Below are 19,096 nucleotides of genomic sequence, written 5' to 3' on the forward strand. Positions count from 1 at the left end.
TAAGCTCTTCTGTGTGGATTAAAACCTACTACACAGAATGAATGAACGAACACAGAATAAGCTTACAGACACTAAAATGCATTTTATAAATTCGGTTTCCTGAACACAGGACAAACCCTGTTAATAGACTGAAAAGTTATTCTGCTAGAGAACATGTAGGTTCCCAGTGTGTTCAATACCTCCACCTGTCATTTACTGGGGGTTGAGGCAGAGCTGGTGTTATGCTCTGATTATTCCGTTGCTCTACATCTCCAGTGTCTACACGAGAATGGACCTGGTGCTGTTTCTAGCTGGACTGGGCCTTATGCTGAGTGTCTAGACTGTTCTTTTGGCATGGTGTGCAACATGGCACACTTACACAGGCAAGTGTGTCTGTCTTTGGAGACAGATGGATGGCAGACCAAAGCCAAGCAAAGGTGGGGAAGAAACAGTAGGGGAAGAAATATAAAACTGGGACAGACAGAGCTGGAGACAATAAAGAAAGGAATGGGAAAAGGTAAAAAAGGGAAGGAAAGAGCAGGAGGAGAACGTAGGAGAGAGAGAAAGAGACAAAGTACAGAAAGATAGAAAAGGAAAGAATTCTTTGCAAGAGAATTAGTAAGTCAGACAGACAAAAGCTCAGACAGACTGAGGATCCTGCGGTGCCTTTTCCAGAAGTGCAGAAACCCGTAAGCCTGTCCTTGCAGACAATGGCTTGCATCTATCCCTGCAACAGGTGCAGAGAGCAACGTGGCATTTCAAAGTACCCTGGCGCGAGTGGAGCCTGCCGGAGGAACCGGGTACCTTTTGGCTTGTGGGTGATAATGAGTCACAAAAGCTGTTTAGTCCTGAAAACACAAAGCCCAAACAGCAGGAGTGCTGCAGAGATGGGTAAAACCTGGCCTATGTAAAATTCCATGTTCCTCCACACACACACACACACACACACACAAAATTCTTCTAGCCGACAGTGGTAAATACCCAAATTAACCCTCATTTGCACTGATGAGCTGGGGCGGAGGGGGAAGGTGCAGCCAAGCAGGAATAAGAATGAAAGAGAAGCGATGGCAAGAAGCAACAGAGAGGGAGATGCTGAAAGGAGAAGACGTTTATCGCCTGCCAACAGAACGTGTAGGATGGATTGCTGTCTCTGTTTATTTGCTTTAATAGGATTTGATTTTATAGATTTGTTTTGGCAATCCCCTTCTCTGAAATTCCTCATCTGAGAACAGCTAGATAAATTATGTGGAATAAAGATACTCCCCACTCCCCAAGTGGTCGTGAAAAGGTAAAGCCCGTTTCTTGCGCAGTCTGAATGAGGATATAACCGGAGTGTGTTAAAGTGCCGGTTGGGGTGATAAATTAGGAGGTCTGGATAAATGCTTTAATTGTGAAATATATAAGGCCATTGTCAGATCTAGATAAACGTCCTATCAGAATTGTTCCACCAATTATCAACACGTGTTGATGTGATAATGGCTTAATGCACTAATCAGAAATTAAACAACAGTTACTGCTCCGTCTTCTTCTGAAAGACGTCCTGCTATGGGAAACATGAAGTTTGATACCATGTTCAGTGCATGACGATGTTAACACTGATTAGCACTGAGATTTATGTAAATCATCATCTTGGCATACTCATAACTGATGACTGTTGATTGTGTACTACTGGGTATTTTATATTGTGATTACAGTAACCAAGCCAACACTGATGCTGTATGTAGTCTGTTTATTTTTCTTTTCTCAGTGTGCAAATGCAAGTTCAATATTTAGCATCTAAGTGTTATTAATGTTATCCAGAATGTTTGGACTACATATCTAGCCCTTTAAGAAGCCAAGGTACACTTAGTGTCAATTATAGAACCAACTGATTAAAATAACTATGTTGAAGATAGGAAATACATCTACAATGTAAATTACTTGTTCCTTGAAACACAGACTTGTTCCTGAGTGCACTTTCCCACAATTCCCTTTCCAATATATTGGCGTGATAGCCCAGTGCTCAAAGTGCTGTAAGCTCCCAGGAGCAGAACTGAAAAACACTGTTATGGGTCACAATCCCTTTTTCTGAAATTCAAGTTGGCACCAAAGAGGGTGCTAGCAGTGACCTGGTGCTTGCTTGAAGAGGTCAGGCAGAACCACCCTCATGAACTCATACTCACACTACGGTACCTACAAAAAGAAACTACATGTAGCACATGGAACACACAGAAAACTACAAGTACATATATGAATGTACAGTGATGCCACATCATGAAAGGAGGTCTTTTTGTTTTTTTTTTTAACTCCAGCAACACCTTGCTACACTTCCAGCATGTAAGACCAAAGGACCACATGGAGTAAAGCCTGTGGGCGCGGGAACAGAGTGCACCCTTACAGTGGAGAGAGACAGGTGAGCTGGCTTCATCTCCCTGTTGGCACCATGGCCCGTGAAACCTGGGGTTCTTGGATCCGCTCGCCTGTACTCCCAAAATGAATGTATGAATATTCATGTACTTGCTTTTGCATTTTTGTTTGATGGCTTTGATCTCTCCACATTAACCCAGCACAGCATTCATAAACCATAAGCATTCACATTCATTCAAATGAGTGAAGGGGTGTCTTTCATGTACAAGAACATGTATTACATTTTACATATGCATTTTTTTTTAAGAGTCTGGAATATGCGTGGTACATATCTAGGTCTATATTACTCGACACATGCCCCTAAAACCTGTCATTCCTCTTCATCGTCCTGAGCAAGATTTATTCCCTTTTTAAAAAAATTTATTTACACTCTTGAGTGCGGCGTTTTGATATGATCAAGCGGTAGGTCATTTGTCATTTTTATAGATAAACTGTGTTCTAGAGAAAGTATCAAAGGGGTTAGAACCTGCTGATTGAAAACACTGACCTGTTTCTACTGAACACTGTCAAGCACTTAACAGTTCTGAGCACACTACAAGACAAACACTACATGCTATCAGGTGGTCTTAGCTTGTTACTCATAACCTAAAGCCTACATGGATATAGCTTTTCATGTTTATCCCCTGTACAGTCTGGAAAAACAACAGATCTTTAAATAACTCCCTTGTGTGCATGCCTGAATTTAATTTAATCTCAGAAGTAGTTTTGATGAGATCTCACAGCATGATGTTAAGGTGTACTTCGATGACGTGTGCCATCATCCTAGTTCTGACATCATGGTGTTCAGAAGCTAGCAGAGGTTCGGTCAGATGGCCCAGTTCAGTACCGATATAAACATGTTCAGTTGTATTATTGCACTTGTTGAAAGGAAACAAAACATTTAAAATTGAAGGGTGGAGGTTGAAGAGGTGGAGATTGAAGGGTGGAGGTTGAAGAGCCGAGTTGAAGAGGTGAAGGTTGAAGGGAGGAGGTTGAAGGGTGGAGGTTGAAGAGGTGAAGGTTGAAGAGGTGAAGGTTGAAGGGTGGAGGTTGAAGAGCAGAGTTGAAGAGGTGAAGGTTGAAGGGTGGAGGTTGAAGAGGTGGAGGTAAAGGGTGCAGTGAAGGGAGGAGGTTGGAGGGTGGAGGTTGAAAGGGCAGAGTTGAATAGGTGGAGGTTGAAGGGGTGGAGGTTGAAGAGGTGGAGGTTGGAGGGGTGGAGGTAAAGGGTGTGGTGAAGGGTGGAGGTTTAAGGGGTGGAGGTAAAGGGTGTGGTGAAGGGAGGAGGTTTAAGGGGTGGAGGTAAAGGGTGTGGTGAAGGGAGGAGGTTTAAGGGGTGGAGGTAAAGGGTGTGGTGAAGGGAGGAGGTTTAAGGGGTGGAGGTAAAGGGTGTGGTGAAGGGAGGAGGTTTAAGGGGTGGAGGTAAAGGGTGTGGTGAAGGGAGGAGGTTTAAGGGGTGGAGGTAAAGGGAGTGGTGAAGGGAGGAGGTTTAAGGGGTGGAGGTAAAGGGTGTGGTGAAGGGAGGAGGTTGGAGGGGTGGAGGTAAAGGGTGTGGTGAAGGGAGGAGGTTTAAGGGGTGGAGGTAAAGGGTGTGGTGAAGGTTATACTCTTAATGCCTCTGCTGCTGGTCTGTCGTTGTTACCAGTGTGTCACTCTAACCCTAAAATGTCGGGCCTTCCAGTACTTTCACATCAAGTGTTTTTATAGCTGACGTTACGTGCTGAAATGTGGAAGGCTGTTAACATGGCCAGGGCAGTGACTGACAGGGCTGAATAGGGTTTCAGTCCCTTCGTCTGTGCGTGTGGAGATAGACCTCTGCTCCTCTCTCTCTCTCTCTCTCTCTCTCTCTCACACACACACACACACACACACACACACACACACACACACACTCTCTACACTCACTCTTTCACTCTCTCTCTCTCTTTCTTAAATGGGAAATTCAAAAGAGCCAATGGCAGAGATTAATTTGGAGCAGAGCAAAGATACAGTCCGCCTTGGGCATCAAATTCAAAATGGGAGACGTTGAATTCAAACCACTTCAAACATATACACCCCCACTTCCTCTCACCCTCTCTCTTTCTCTCTCTCACCCTCTCTCTTTCTCTCTCACCCTCTCTCTCACTCTCTCTCGGACTTCAGACTTTCAAACTTTTGTCACTTTTTTTTCTGCCTTATCGCTGCTAATTCCTCTGACAGCCCACAGATAAATTCACAGTGGTTGAGTGCCTGTTGTCACGGCTTCCGGAAATACTTAATAGCCAAAGAGAGAGAGAGACAGAGAGAGAGAGAGACAGAGAGAGAGAGAGAGACAGAGAGAGAGAGAGAAAGGGAAGACCGCCCCCTTTTTGTTCTCTCTCAAACTGTTTTAGACCCTGTGACACCCCAGTCTGATAGTCTGATAACAGCCACCCTTCCTCTCCCGCTCACCACTCTGCCTATTGGCCGGATTTGCTTGTGTCGTCTATCTTCCAGGGAAGATGTAAAGAGACAGAAATGAGAAAGGTGGAGAACTGGAGAAGGAGGCACTTCAGCCTGCGTAATCCCAGCAGAGGTGACGAGTGAGTGAAAGAGGGAGGGATGGAATGAGGTGATGAGGGTGTGAAAAAGGGAGTGTGGGATGAAGAGTGAAAAGAGCAAGAGACAAAATGAGAGGTGATGAGGGAGGGAGAAGGAGAGAGGGAGAGGAAGCGGACAAGGAATTGGAGTGAAAGTGTGAGAATGGGAAGATGAGGAAGGGAGGTAGAGAGGGAGGGAGAGAGGGGAATGAATTGGCCTTTTTCACTTCATTGACTACAATGTCTTCTGGTCCAGATGAGGCAGTTTGAGAAGGATGTGTGTCTGTCTCTCTCTCTCTCTCTCTCTCTCTCTCTCTCGTCTGTCTGTGGTCTTTGAGGTGATAAGCTTTGGTGTCAGACTTTCTGACTTTCATTAAACTGTCTGTCTGTCCATTACTGCACACAGGGCTCCTGCAGCACTCACAAGAGGACTGGGGGGTGGGGGTGGGGGGGGTGTAGGAAAGAGGGAGAACAGACACTGATCACAATTACTGATAATGAGAAGAATAAATACATGAATAATAATCATAATGTGTGCATTGTGTAGAAAATGTTCTAGAATGTGCCTTTAATTAAAAAAACTGTAGGCAAAGTAATTATGCAGACAGTGTGTGTTCTTCAGTGAACAAACGTAGCTGTGAGGGACAGAGAGAGATACATGCTCCTAAAATAAGTCATGATAAAAATGCCCCACCATAGTCTTCCAAAGCGTACATACAGGACCAGGCATTCAGGATGCAAATGGTCCTGTATTACCTCAAGCTTCAAAACTGTCCAATGACTTTACATCATCAGGATCACATGGTGTTTGGACGTTTTTAACCATAGAAGAGGGCAAGACCACCACGAAGAAAAGCGCTTTGGTCTAATGAAAGGCTCAGTCCACAGTCACAAGGAAGTCCTACCTACCTCACCAAAATCTGTTAGAATAGTAAAACCTCACCAGACATTCACAACCCTGCTTTTGTGAATGCCTGATCTCATTTATCTGTACATGTCTACGTGGGTTCGTAAGACTGGATAGCTGGCGAAACACGTGTCAAATAAGCTGAATGTTTAGAGCTTTGACATTGACACACAGCAGTACACGAGGAGGATGAATCAGGTGTGTTCACCTGACCTTCTGGACTACAGTACAACTACTAGATGTCTATTCTAAACACACTCTCTGTTTTTTCTCCGCAGGAACACACAATGCTGAACAGCAACACACAAAATGTTTTTTTCCCCTGTATAGAAACCATGAGTCATCTGTCCTTATTCTGTCTGTGGAGGCACCATTATATTATGGAGTTAACAAGATGACTCGGATAATTGCGTAGATTTGGTTAAAGGGCTGTCAAACTGCATTGCAAACCTACATATATACTAATGTGTATATATAATAATGATATATAGTCACCCTACCAGTAAGTCTGAGTGATACAGCCCATTACGCTGAACATGTAAGTGCAGCATAACCAGTAGAGTAGAATGAAAAGCAAGGTAATCTTTACTTTATTATTGTTTACTCTTCATTATAATCATTATTCAATGAGGTATATTCCTTGGTTCCTCCAGTAGAACTCACACAATAGTCTATGACAGTAATGAATAGCTAAATTGAGTGTCCTTGTCTAGTCAAGGGCCTTTGGAAGTGACTATTACCTTCTCCGTAATCCATTGGTGCATGGGAAATGTTAACCGTCACCTGTGCTTTGCATGTGTTGCAAAACATCGAATTGATTTCACGTCAAAACTGTGCAAAATTAAAGGCATTTGTGAAGAAGTGCTAAATGTCTTCTCTGGAGAGGTGTGGGAGAGTGAGATTGAATGACTCAACAGATCGATGCAGAGATGGTTACTACCCACTGTGTCTTCCATACAGGTCTAATGGCTAAAGCTACCACTCTCTCTTGCGTGGTCTCTATCAGCCAATGTTTATGTCTCTCTGTCTCTCTCTCTCTCTCTCTCTGTCTCTATCCCTCCTTGTTCCATTTCCTTCCCTCTTCATTTATACTCCTCTTTTTCGTCTTTTGCTCCATTTCTACACCCAACCCCCACCTCATGTGTGAGGGCCAGGATGTGCACATCAGTAACTCTGTGGTCCGGAGTCTCATATGGCTCCTCAGTGAACTGGATTCCTTTGGCCCCCTGACGAATAGACTGTTATTATCTTTAATGATGCATGGATTCCATTAAAACATTCATAGAACATTCAGTGGCATAGGTCATGTAATAACTTTGGGAATGTGTGTGAGAGAAAGAGGGAGAGGGTGGGAGAGAGAGAGGGGGGGGGGGATATAGCATATCTCTATGCTTGGGCACATTAAATAGATACGGGAAGACTAGGTTGTTCCAAGTGAAATAACAGCATTCTTTAAATCACAGAATTTCTGTTCCTCAGATCCGTCATATTTGGTAATTAAAATGCAGTTATATTCTGTATTCTGTGATTATATGCAGAATTTCTGAATCATAAATGTTTGACATTTTGTACGTCTTTTAGTGGTGCAGTTTCACAGTAATTACAGACGTCTTCAAAGGTAGTCGGGATATGACTGCTTTTATGTTTCTTGTCTTGGGCTTCAGGTACAAAATAGCTTAGATTTACATAAATGACACAACCACCCCCCCATGCCGGGTCAGGTCTCACCTTCTACTGGGATTAGAGACTGTTTGCAGAATGAACATTAAAATCCAAATCAAGCATTATTTTAAAATTATATAGTGCAGATAATTGGAAATAATTGGAAAAACAGGAAAGGCACTGTTGTAGTTGCACTGCTTGGCTGTCACACACACCTGTGCCATCATCTTCCTAAATGGCCGACACAACCACTCCCCTCACCCCCGCACAAAATTACAAGGTAGTCGTTGTAATGTAAATAAAGAACCTCTCTAATCTAGCGATTGAATCATTAACTATTCTTTTTTCTGACTTCCTTCTCAACGACTCCCCCTACCTTCAGTCATGTTTGATGCATGTGGGTCTGAGACTTCATGGTTCAGTTAATGATGAGCCTCCATTATAAAATGCTTCACACATTTTTGCAGCAAAGCTCAACCCACACCTGCACACCTGCCTATTAGCTTTTGACTTATGAGCCATTGACAAAATAATATACAACCCATGGACCTCTGCTCCGTCCCTGATGCCAAACATCTGGCCCCTCTGGTGGTGGTTCGTTGAGAAAGGTAAGAGCCAGCCACGAGGAGTGCAGGGTTTTTGGCAACTTAAGCAGGGACGGCTGCTGAGAAAACGTGTTTTGTGAAAATGTGAGAAACCGGACAGGAGGCCATGTGAGGTCATGTTTTCACTGACTGCTGGTGGAATGCACAGGGGGTTCCAGAAGGGTTTAGAAGGGTTCTGGAAGGTCACGGAACATCTGCCATGTCTCGGTGGGCCAAGACACGCGCTTTCGTGACTGTACGGTTGTGGAACATTACACCAGGCTGAAGGGTCTGGTCTGGCCCACCAGTCAGCCAGCAGCTGCTTACCCTTCCCAGCAGTGTATGGGCGAGTCTGATTCAACAGGCTCAATGACCAAAGACCACATGGATACTGAAATCAAAATTAGAGAACATGTTGAGCTAAAGTCTTCACAAAGAGACGGTCTTTGGCGAGAGGAAGCATCTCTCAGAGTATCTGTGGTGAGAGACAAGCCCCTTTGGTTGATTAGTAGTTAACGCCCGGGGATTCTCCCCGATCAATGAACTGGTGGGATTACAACTCCATGTTTCCTTTAGCAGTTTGAGTGTCTACGGGGGTTTCTTAATCTGTTTGGCTCCAACTGACATTCCTATCCCTGCGGGGACAATCAGAAGGAACTGAAGCTCACCAGATGCTTCAGAGGGAACAGAACCGATATTAGCGTTCGCACTGCAACAAATCGTATTCCGAGCCAACTGCCAGGTTAGATCAGAATGATACTACGAAAGTAAGATCTATAATCGATGTGTCAAAAGAAAATGAACCTTCCCTTTTCAGCTATTCTCCAAATTGGGTTCTGGATGGAATATCCAGGTGCAACAACGCTGAACTGGAATTTAACTGTGTGGCACAACGGACCTCCAAGGGTAGAATGGGAATTTGGCTGCTGCATGGGCGTAGTGGGTGGCAGTGTTTCTGATGTATGAGGTGACGACGAGGCTCAAACTGGTTCTGTACTCTTGATTTCTTTCCCTACTACTGAACTGAGACCAGGATGTGGCCAGTGAACCTGACCACTTCAGAAATGCGGGTGGGGGAGGGAGGGAGGGGGTGTAAACATTGTTCTTTTATGGCAGGATTGTAAATCCAGAGGCCTGGAGAATCATGGCACTGTAGCCGTTAGAGGTTTGCCTGCACTTATGCACCTTAGCTCATGAAAGACCTTGTGATCAGCTCTTAGGGTAAATCATGCGTCACTGAAACTCTGCAGTACTTTAGTTCTATATGGCTGGAGTAGACAACCCCACTGTACACAATAGAATCACCTGGTCAGAGCGGAGGCCACTGCAGTTTTTACTGGCCTGCTCCTACATTTGAATTTCATTCAGCCAAACTGTGTAGGAGCTAATCCAAAATCAGCACAAAGCACTATGCCTAGCATGACTGAGCCAATTACAGCATTTTTGGTGTGTTAGCGTGGCCTAAAAGCAATGACTTGTGGGTATTATTTTTGCCCATTTAAGGTCCCACCATAAAGTCCCACTGTGCCATTGTGCAGCCGTATGGAGACTATATCCAATGAGGGCAAAATGTTAGCAGAGGGAGACGACAGCATCTGGAAGGAATGATCACAGTGGCGTATTGGGGGGGATATGGAGGAAGTGAGACCATGTGGTAAAACAAAATCTGTGTGTGTGTGTGTGCGCATGTGAGAGAGAGAGAGAGAGAGAGAGAGAGAGAGAGAGAGAGAGAGAGAGAGGGAGGGAGAGGGAGGTTTGTATTCCTTTCCATTTTATTCAGTGTTACCTCAACCTATGATTGATTTGCGGTACTGCACCTGCAAGCACAGGTTTGACACAACCCAAGTCCATTCATGCACAAGTCCAGGCCCCCCAGTCAGCGTGTAAAAAGGCAGGTTTTATGGAAGCGGCTAGTACGAGCTAAAAGCTTCCGTGTTTTTCTAATGACCCTCACCATCTGTGCTTATGAATGACTGATGAAACTCCCCCACATCAGGACCACTGATATTTATGCATGCAAATGGCCGCAAGCCTCCGTGTCAGAGTCAGGCAGGTAAATTGGTTCAGTGGTTTGACATGGTGGACAGAAATGTTTTTCTTTTCTGAAAATGATTTACTGACTTAGTCTTCATAAATGCAAAATGGCCTGACCACCAAATAGACCCACAGTCCAAAATAAGCTTTTCTTGGAATGCTGTAGTTATGGCAGTTTTAGAGTTTGCCAATTTCTGATGCACATTTTTATTCTACCGACACACAATATTCCTCTGTGTAATATTGATATATTTGGATTTCACATAAAACCTATTTATATTACAGGAACCAACCAAAATGTCAGTTAAAGAGCCATCCTGCCATGGGAACAAATACATTTCATAAAACTTTGCAAAGATCGGCACCATTAAATAATTACTATTAGACCAAAAGCAACATTAGACAAATGATTGTGCCCATTTGCAAAAGCAAACACCACAAACTTTGACTATTGAACATACATTTGATTTATTCATGGAGAGAGAGAATTCAGTATTTCTTGAGATGGTATATGGTAAATATCCCACAAGGATTAATTTTTGTTTTCCTGTGCGTCAGAAAAGCCGAGTTAAGTTAACCAGCACCCATCCGTCAACAGCACAGTGAACCGCACAGCAGCAAGACAAACCAGGAGAAGAATATGGCTGCTGGAAGCTTTCTGCGTTGCTTGTTTATTCTGGAGCTGTTCAATATGTGAATGCAAGGCAGACGAAATGGGGTGGACCGGTGGGGGCTGGCGGCCCGGGTAGCAACACTCGAACAGCGGGTGGAGCAAACGGGGTGAGCAACGTGGATGAATCAGGATTTTTCGAAGAAATAAAGGCAATCGAGTGCATTGGTGATTACTGCTGAGCAAATGCGGCCACCGTAATAAGACTAATTAGATCAGGACCTAGTCAGGAATTAGTCATATACACCAATTTCTTCGATTTTATGTTTTCCTCATGGTTGTCTGGTCATGGAACCAATGCATCTCGGATTTCTGCTCTCTCTGAACGTCTGCCATCAAGACGTTAAGGGGCCCGAGTCCTGGACACGCCGACGGTGATCAGACAGATGGCGCTGTGCTGTAATGCTGAGTATAGAGAAACATGCCAGGGTCATGGTGGGCTCCATAGGCACGCCTGCTGCACCAGCCGCTGACCGGGCCTGGCCGTACGAGATAAGCGCCTCCTTTTAACCAGGCTTGCCTTGGCATGCAAGAACTTTTCTTCCAGTCTCTCTGTTGTACACACCGCCGTGTTGGGAGCATTTGGGAAATAATTAAAGATGAAGGTTAGATGGTCCTTTGAACCCAGTAGGTCTCCAACACAGAACCTTCCATTGGTTTTTATAAGGCTGTTATTAGGAGTTTGGATTTGCCGCTCTGTTTCTGGAGTCAACAGGACTCATCGTCCTTCCATTCTGTCCATCCTTTCCTGACAAAGTTACACTCTCTCAACGTAAACAGTCTCTGAAGTTGGTGCAAGCAAACGCTCACACACCCTGTGGTATCTCAGAGCAGCCGTGCAGGTGACTGGGATGTAGGACTGAAAAAGGATAGAAAGCCGCAGTCGTGCTTTGTGGAGGAAGCAGCTTGTGTGTGTGTGTGTGTGTGTGTGTGTGTGGGGGGGGGGGGGGGGGGTCCAGCACTCCCGGCCATACAAAAACCGAGGTTAAATACGGCCAAATGACAGCCGGCATCTGTGAAATGTCTGTAACCCAGCGACTTCAGATCAGCACTGCTCCACGCCCAAGTGTGAAATGTGGGAAGAGCTGCACTCTTGGGAGTGTACCACTGTTGTTTTGATGATGTTTGACTTCTACTTGTTCATGTATTTACAAACTGTTTGGGTCAGGCCTTCAGGCAATGACACGTACATACTTGAGCATAATGATCTGAAGGGCAATTTTTGAAAACATTTTTTTCCGCTCTTGCTGAAGTTGATTTAATGCCCTTACTGTCCTTTTGCTCTTGAAGATTTTATTCTAGAGTAATTATTCATGCACCCTGTGCTCTCACACTCTGGATCCCTCTCTTGCTCTCTCTTGCTCTTTCGCTCTCTCTGTCCACCAGCGTTGTTTGTGCAGTGGGTCCAGTAATTGCTCATGAACATCTCAGAGTTTTCCTAGGTCTTCATCTTCAAACGGCAGGGAGCCATTAGTCTTCCCGAGGCCCCTTTTAGCACTCGACAACTGACATTAATTACAGCACTTAGAGCGGCTTTTAATTACACTCAATTATGCTTCTCGTCTAATAACGAGAGGCCCGAGCTGATAGGTAGATTGATAGTTTGATAGATTGGTGAGAACATCCCTTTGTGTGCGTTCCAAAATTAACATGGTAATTGTGGCGTTTCTGTGGCTTGCAGAATGGAGGGGGCGGGACATCTGAGACGTAGTGGAGGGCCGTCAAAGCAAAATGGGGCTCAGGCAGTGGCAGATCTGTGTGGCCATTTTAAAATGGTGGCATACGGGGGAAAAGTCGAGGAAAATGCAGAATCCGCAAGAAACCTTCCCATAGACCTGAATGTGTTTAACTGCTACTGTACATGGGAGAGGATGTGGTCAGGAGTGTGGAACATACATGGGTTTCACATTCAGTGCACATACATTTGTTGTTTCAGAATATGGCCAAAGTAGGTTTTACGTAATTTCGACAATGGTGCAGTTCTCTGCTAGGCCAATCAGACCACAGACTCCGATGTCTTGCGGTTGTCGGCAAGAGATGGCAGAGGGGTTTTTTTTTCCTGACTTAAGGTTCTGAAATTTCCTATGCACCCAAAGACTCGGATCGTTTCATTTTCCAAGGTGCTATTCAACAAACGATTTTCAACAAACAGTTTCAATCATTGGCCTTATATGGGGAAATTATGATGCACAGAACTTATTGTATAGCACGAGCTCCCCTCCGTCCATTGCTCATTATACAATTCCTAAAAGAAACTGATTAGCTTAAGTGGCAATTCTGTGAGGTCTCTAATGCTATGTAATGGTGGAATCTCCGGCAGTACCAAGCCTAATCAGATCAGTGATTCTCCACAATAGACCCAAGGGACTCCTCACATTGCAAATTCTGTTGTCCTTGCTCCAACATACCTGGCTCCGTTAATGAGAAGCTTTCTAATTACTGGAGGATTTGATTCATGTGTGGGAGAAGGAGGGAAACGGGAGGGGGTGACGTGTGCAGGTGGGTAGGACAACGGGGCGCAACAACACAGCTGTTTTTGCCCGTTAACGACGAGTTTGAGTCACAGACAATTTTCACGTGTGCTATTCCTGTTTCGTTTTCCATCCATTTTTTTTCTTTCCCCCCCAAAACACGTTTTTGGTGCTTTTTGCCGAGCGTCACAGCCTGCAGGAATCGAGAGACAACCACAGTCGCGTCGCTCTTGGAAACTCCTAACAATATCTATACACTTTCGCCAACGTCAGTCTGCCATGATGACTGGCAGGGGCTCGAGGTTCATACGGAAAAGAAAAAATAAAAAATAAAAGAACAGAATGATCTCCACACGATAAATGAAAATTACAGATCAAGCGTATGGAAGTGATGACGGAGCAACTGTTGTGGCTACTGGTGCTGGCTGGTTAAATTTTTTTTGCAAAACACAAAAACACATGGGAAAAAGTTACAACTCTTAAAACAAATAGACTACGCTACATCAAGATGAAAACCTCAATGTGGGGGAAAAAAATACTTAAAAACAGAAATCCTGCACTAAAAAGTAAAAATACATTAAAATAAAAGTGAAAGAAAAGGTGGAATTTTTCTATGGAATATTGGCCAGAGAGTAAAAGTTGTTAAATTAAGATCTCTCTGCTTCTCAAGAATAAAGTCCAACACATAGGATCTGTGTGTGTGTGTGTGTGTGTGTGTGTGTGTGTGTGTGTGTGTGTGTGTGTGTGTGTGTGTGTGTGTATATCTCAGCTTGGAGGAACTCCTCTGTTCAGCAGCCTTTCAGCACAGAGAAAATATGCAACGGTGTCAAATGAATTATGGTATAGTAAACCGTAATTGCTTCCAGTTTTTCAAATTTATTTGACACAGAGTGTTTACCCCGCCGGCAAGCTCATTTTTTAGACAGTAAGCTTGGGTAGCAAGATGATGACCAGTGAAGAACGTGCTTATTTCTCACTGTTTGCACTGCATCCATTTTCCTGTAGCAGGCCTAAAGAACAGGAACTGGACACTTTATTAGGAACAGATCAAATTTCTCACTGTAAAACTGGAAAGCCTGTTTACTGTGGCACTCATTTCAACAGGGTCCACCAACAGCCATCAACACTACAACTCTTCCAGTGTCCAAGAAATGCTACATGAGGTCCATTGGATCATGCTAAATGCCTTGAACCCTCCAATTCAGAATCTGGACATTTCAATGTTGGCTTATTACAAGTTCTCCACCCTTGCTCTACCTACCTGTCAGGTGTGATGACAATTTGATCAATTACATTAAACAGTTTAATTAGCTACCACTTATAAAAAATTTAAAAAAATCCAGGACTAGAAATTGGAATGAATGTCTGGACACTGTCTCATACTGAGTGACATCTAAAAAATACATTCAAATATTAATATTAGTATATTTATTGTAATGTGTTTGACAGGGCACAAAACACATATAAAACATATTAACCTAATAATAATAACCTTGATGATGGTAACCTCAAACATTGGATCACTTTACAGCTGGATTTTTCCACCAGACAATCCCCAAGTCTTGTGGGTGGTTAGAGCAGTGCACAAATGGGACTTGAACCATATGTGTCAGTGGAGACTTCTCCACATGATCAGGCTCAAGGAAGCAGTTTTGCAAGACTGATGGTCACGTGACCTTAAACTCGGCATCACGTTTCAGAAAATCAGATTTTGCAGCATACACGATGTGCTGTGATCAACGTAAAACTTGATGTCAGCAGCGTGTCGAGTATCCTTTGACCGCAGCAGAACACGATAGCTACATGGATGTAGCAAAAACATACCCCAGGTGGGGTTGAGGGTGGTGGGCCAAATCGCAAATCATTTAGGAGGATCAGAAAAATGAGTCTTAGCTTAAACACCCTCTTTCCTTTACCAACATATATCTGATGACATTGTTTAATAGTGAAAAATATTTAAAAATGTTTTTGCTCTTAAAAAAACATCTGAATACAATCCAAAAGCAATATCTTACTGCGTAGCCTACTTAGTTATACTACACCTACGTTGTGTTTTATTTCATTCTTGCCCAACATGTCCTCAGATGCATGTTCAAAGGATTGTTACTGTACTACAGTAATGACCACTGTGTTATGATTCAGGCACTGAGTAGTAGACTACAGCAACCTCCCCTCATAGGGTCATTCTTCATGCAGAGGTAGATCAGCAGTTCAGACACTGCTGGGAGCTCTGAGCAAGATCCGTAACTCTCAGCTGCTCCGAACATATTCGGTCAAGCGTTGGTTTGGAAAAAAGGGTCTGCTAAATGCCGTAAACGTAAGTGTATGTACATAAATAATCAGGACGCCTACATGTGTTGTAGAAACCCGTCCCTGGGTTGCAACAGTTGTTAGTTGACAGAAAACCATGTACACCTGTGGTGTGAAAATTGTAGCGAAAAAGCCAATAGGAAAGTTAAATATCAGGTAGATCTAGAGACATCTGCCAGGTGAAGTGGACAAAATGGTCTGGAGATAATGACCTCTGTGGGATCATGCTGGAGGACCATGGAGAGGTTGATGTTATCTGTGGCATTTGTATGCTATTCATTGAAATCCTGTTTACTCCTGCTGTTTCAGCTTTGAATGAACTCTGGACTTTCCGCTTCTAACTGTCAACACATTATATTATTCCTGTAACTAACTACATTTGAATATAAAGTTCAAGGGACGTTTTCTGCTAGTTGATTCCTTAAAACGTATGTTTTTGAAGTTATAGCAATGCTTTTAATGCAATTCTCTGAAGTAGCCCACAAACTCAGCTTTAATTCCTTCCTTCAACTGCTTTAGCTAGAAGTAATGTAGTATACTTCAAGATGGGACTATTATCAACATATCTTGCATGATTGGAAACGTATTTCACTCATCATTAAAACGATTGCCCAACCCTTAAATAAGGTTCAGTTTGGACTGGCTGAAATGCCTCTTCTCTGATGAGGTTTTGGGTCATATCCCCCTGTATGAAGGACTCGGGCATCCCTGAGTTTGCTGGTAAGGTGCTGGTAAATGCAGGCTTCACTGTGTTGCGTGCCCAATGGCTTTTACAGGTCAGTCACCCTCTCCCGTGGTTACCACCAAGGAGACAAGAGGCACAATAACCGCATGCTCTCTAGATCACTCACAATGTCTCCTCTCTCTCTCAGAAAAGCCACACGGCAGGTATTCTTAAATATTCTCTGTAGCAGTCGGAACAGATGTTCAACAATGCTGGCCCTCTCCAGAGTCTCTAAAGCACTCCTGTTTCCCCTCATACATTTTTAATGGTGTGTGTGGGTGAGGGGTGTGACAATGAATTGTGGCATCGGCGACCATGTCGAATTGTACAGTCTCCCAGAGTGATAAACCACATTAATGAAAAGGCCGTAATGTGAACAGTTTCTCTCAGTGATGTGACGCACCACCAACACCTTTCTGCTACACATATCCTCTGCATCATGAACATGTTCAGTATGGTTAAAGTCACTCAAACAACCCAACAGTGATGGTCTTGCCATGTCATGGTTGACTAACACCACAAATAAAAAATAAATGTTTAAGTCCATTCTATACAGATATCACACTGTGAAAATGATCAAATCATTCTGATTTTCCCACATGGTTCTGTCCTTTTAGGCCCAAATGCATATAGAGGGATAGATGGACTGATGCATGCACAGACTGACTGAAGTACAACAGTTCAAGCACCTGTAGACAGTGAAGTCTATTAAATACTCATTTAATTAGGACCACACTTTCTTATTTTGTTCCTACTTTTGTTGTGAACTTTTCTATCCATATGGGACAGAATAGCCTGGTCACTTCTTTGTGCTGACGATAAGCTGGATTTATATTTAGAGACCAAACTGGACTTGTATAGTTGGGCAGTGGCCTTTAAACATATGATTCCCTACCAGCCCCGCCTCTCTTCAGCCCCGCCCACTCCCAGCCCAAAACTGTCATTCTTCCCAGCATGTTCCTACTGAGGGGAACATATGACATTCCAAACCAGCACCGGCAACTTGGGTTGCTAAGCAAACCCACGTGCGGCTCAAGGGTGAGCCCAAACCTCAAATGCCTGCCACAGCGGAACAGCGTTCGGCCTAAATCGCCGACAGGCTTGTTGGTGCGGTGTTGAGAGGTTTGATGGCAGTCTGGCCCAGATGGTACAGGACGTTCATTTAGACTGAGGCATTATTTGCTAGCAGCAGGTCTGGAAGTGACTTGTGCTGGTTGTGCATTTGTAGACCTCCCACTGGTCTGATCGACCCTGATCAGAAATCTCAGAAACAGCGCCTCAGCCCTCCCAGGACTGGGATGTGGTTTTCTAATAAAGTGTGGTAAACATGCCCATTACACCAACGATTCACAATTTCTCCATTCTCAGGGCCCATCAGGGAGTCCACGTTGGCTTTTACCCCCCCTCTAACCCAGTTCCAAGCAATTCAGTGCACTTAATGGCTTTGTTCAGGTGTGTTGGGATTTGGTACAATGCCAAAAAGTGGACCATCTGGTGGACCTTGAGGACTGGGTTGGGTTTCTGCATCATCAATGCTATAAAGCCTCTGCCATTGCTGGACTGAAAACGAGCCTGCCTGTAATAGTGACTTCTGACTCGGGCGTTGGACAAATGATGACCAAAAAAACACAGGAAGGAATTATTGTTGAGTGACTAATGAGGGTTAGTGATGTGACTGATGTTTACAATGCTTGTGTTACACGCCCCAGAGTTTCTGTTCCTGTATTGGCAGGATGAAAAGATGAAGCAGTGAAACAATGGCTTTGCTCAAACTGCTTTTTTTTTGTTATTCAGGATCCCTTTTATTGAACAAATTTCTACTAGAATCTTTAGTATCTGCTATGTCTCCTTATGGCCCCGGGGCATCATGACACATGACTATTACATATACACCTTTGCAGTACAACCAATACGAGTGGCTAATGTTAGTGCTAATGATGCTGGTATTGACTTTAGCTAAGCTAATCGCTATGCTACCGAAACTAGTATTCATGCTAATGAAAGCTAATCCCTATGCTCGCGAAGCTAGCATTCATGCTACTGCACAGCGATGCCAATACTCGGACTAATGTTCTCATTATTGAGGATCGACACATTCTAGTCTTCCCACCTAGGCCCTTACCAGCTAAAGGACTGAAACTACTGGGTCATAGGGTTCATGCGTGGCATTAACATGGTCTTGGGCTAACAGATCTTAGTCGAGCGTCCACCATTACACCACACTTGTTTGTCGGATAAACCTGCAAAAGCATCCATTTAGGGCAGGGGTGCCCACAAGTTTTCAGCTTGCGAGCTACTTATAAGATGACCAAGTCAGAAAGATCTACCGGGGATTTGGGGGTTGTGAGGTGGCGAACGAAATTTGTTGAGCGGAATGCAGATTGGCTAGCATGAATGTCAATCAAAATACAACCGTCAGTGCAGATGGGCGATTCATCTACTACTTTTTAATGTCACGCGATCTACGCACATTCCTTCGCGATCGACCGACACTTCCTTCGCGATCGACGTAATGAGCACCCCTGATTTAGGGCTTACTTTTGGACGCAGTCCCCATCTCTCACTCCCCATCTATTTATTTGATTATCTCCCCCACTCAGAACATGTTATCATTTTACCCAGCTGTATTGGCAGGATGAAATGATGAGGCTGTGTGAGGCTTCACTCAAACTCCTGAAACTGCTTCGAGGGTTTTCCCCACTTGGCCCACCCAAAGCCGGAGCGGGGCTCACCTCTAACACTTCTCCCTCCTCCAGGTCACAACCAGCACCTTTAATACATTAACTACCACACATGGTGTTAACATCTTTAACAT

The 19,096-nt window shown here is 44.0% G+C and overlaps 1 long non-coding RNA gene across 2 annotated transcripts in view; it reads right to left on the reverse strand.

Annotated features, from left to right (window-relative positions):
• Positions 1 to 19,096, reverse strand: part of LOC143497226 (uncharacterized) — a 46,476-nt gene that overhangs the window by 15,842 nt on the left and 11,538 nt on the right. The window contains exon 3 of one of the 2 annotated variants that reach the window (XR_013125750.1): positions 3,060 to 5,350. The exons of the other annotated variant lie outside the window; for it this stretch is intronic. This is a non-coding gene — a long non-coding RNA (uncharacterized LOC143497226). Of the gene's footprint in view, positions 1 to 3,059; positions 5,351 to 19,096 lie in introns of those variants that run through there. 2 annotated transcript variants of the gene reach the window in all.

The sequence above is a fragment of the Brachyhypopomus gauderio genome, unplaced genomic scaffold (genome assembly GCF_052324685.1).
Source record: "Brachyhypopomus gauderio isolate BG-103 unplaced genomic scaffold, BGAUD_0.2 sc103, whole genome shotgun sequence".
Taxonomy (NCBI): Eukaryota; Metazoa; Chordata; class Actinopteri; order Gymnotiformes; family Hypopomidae; genus Brachyhypopomus; species Brachyhypopomus gauderio.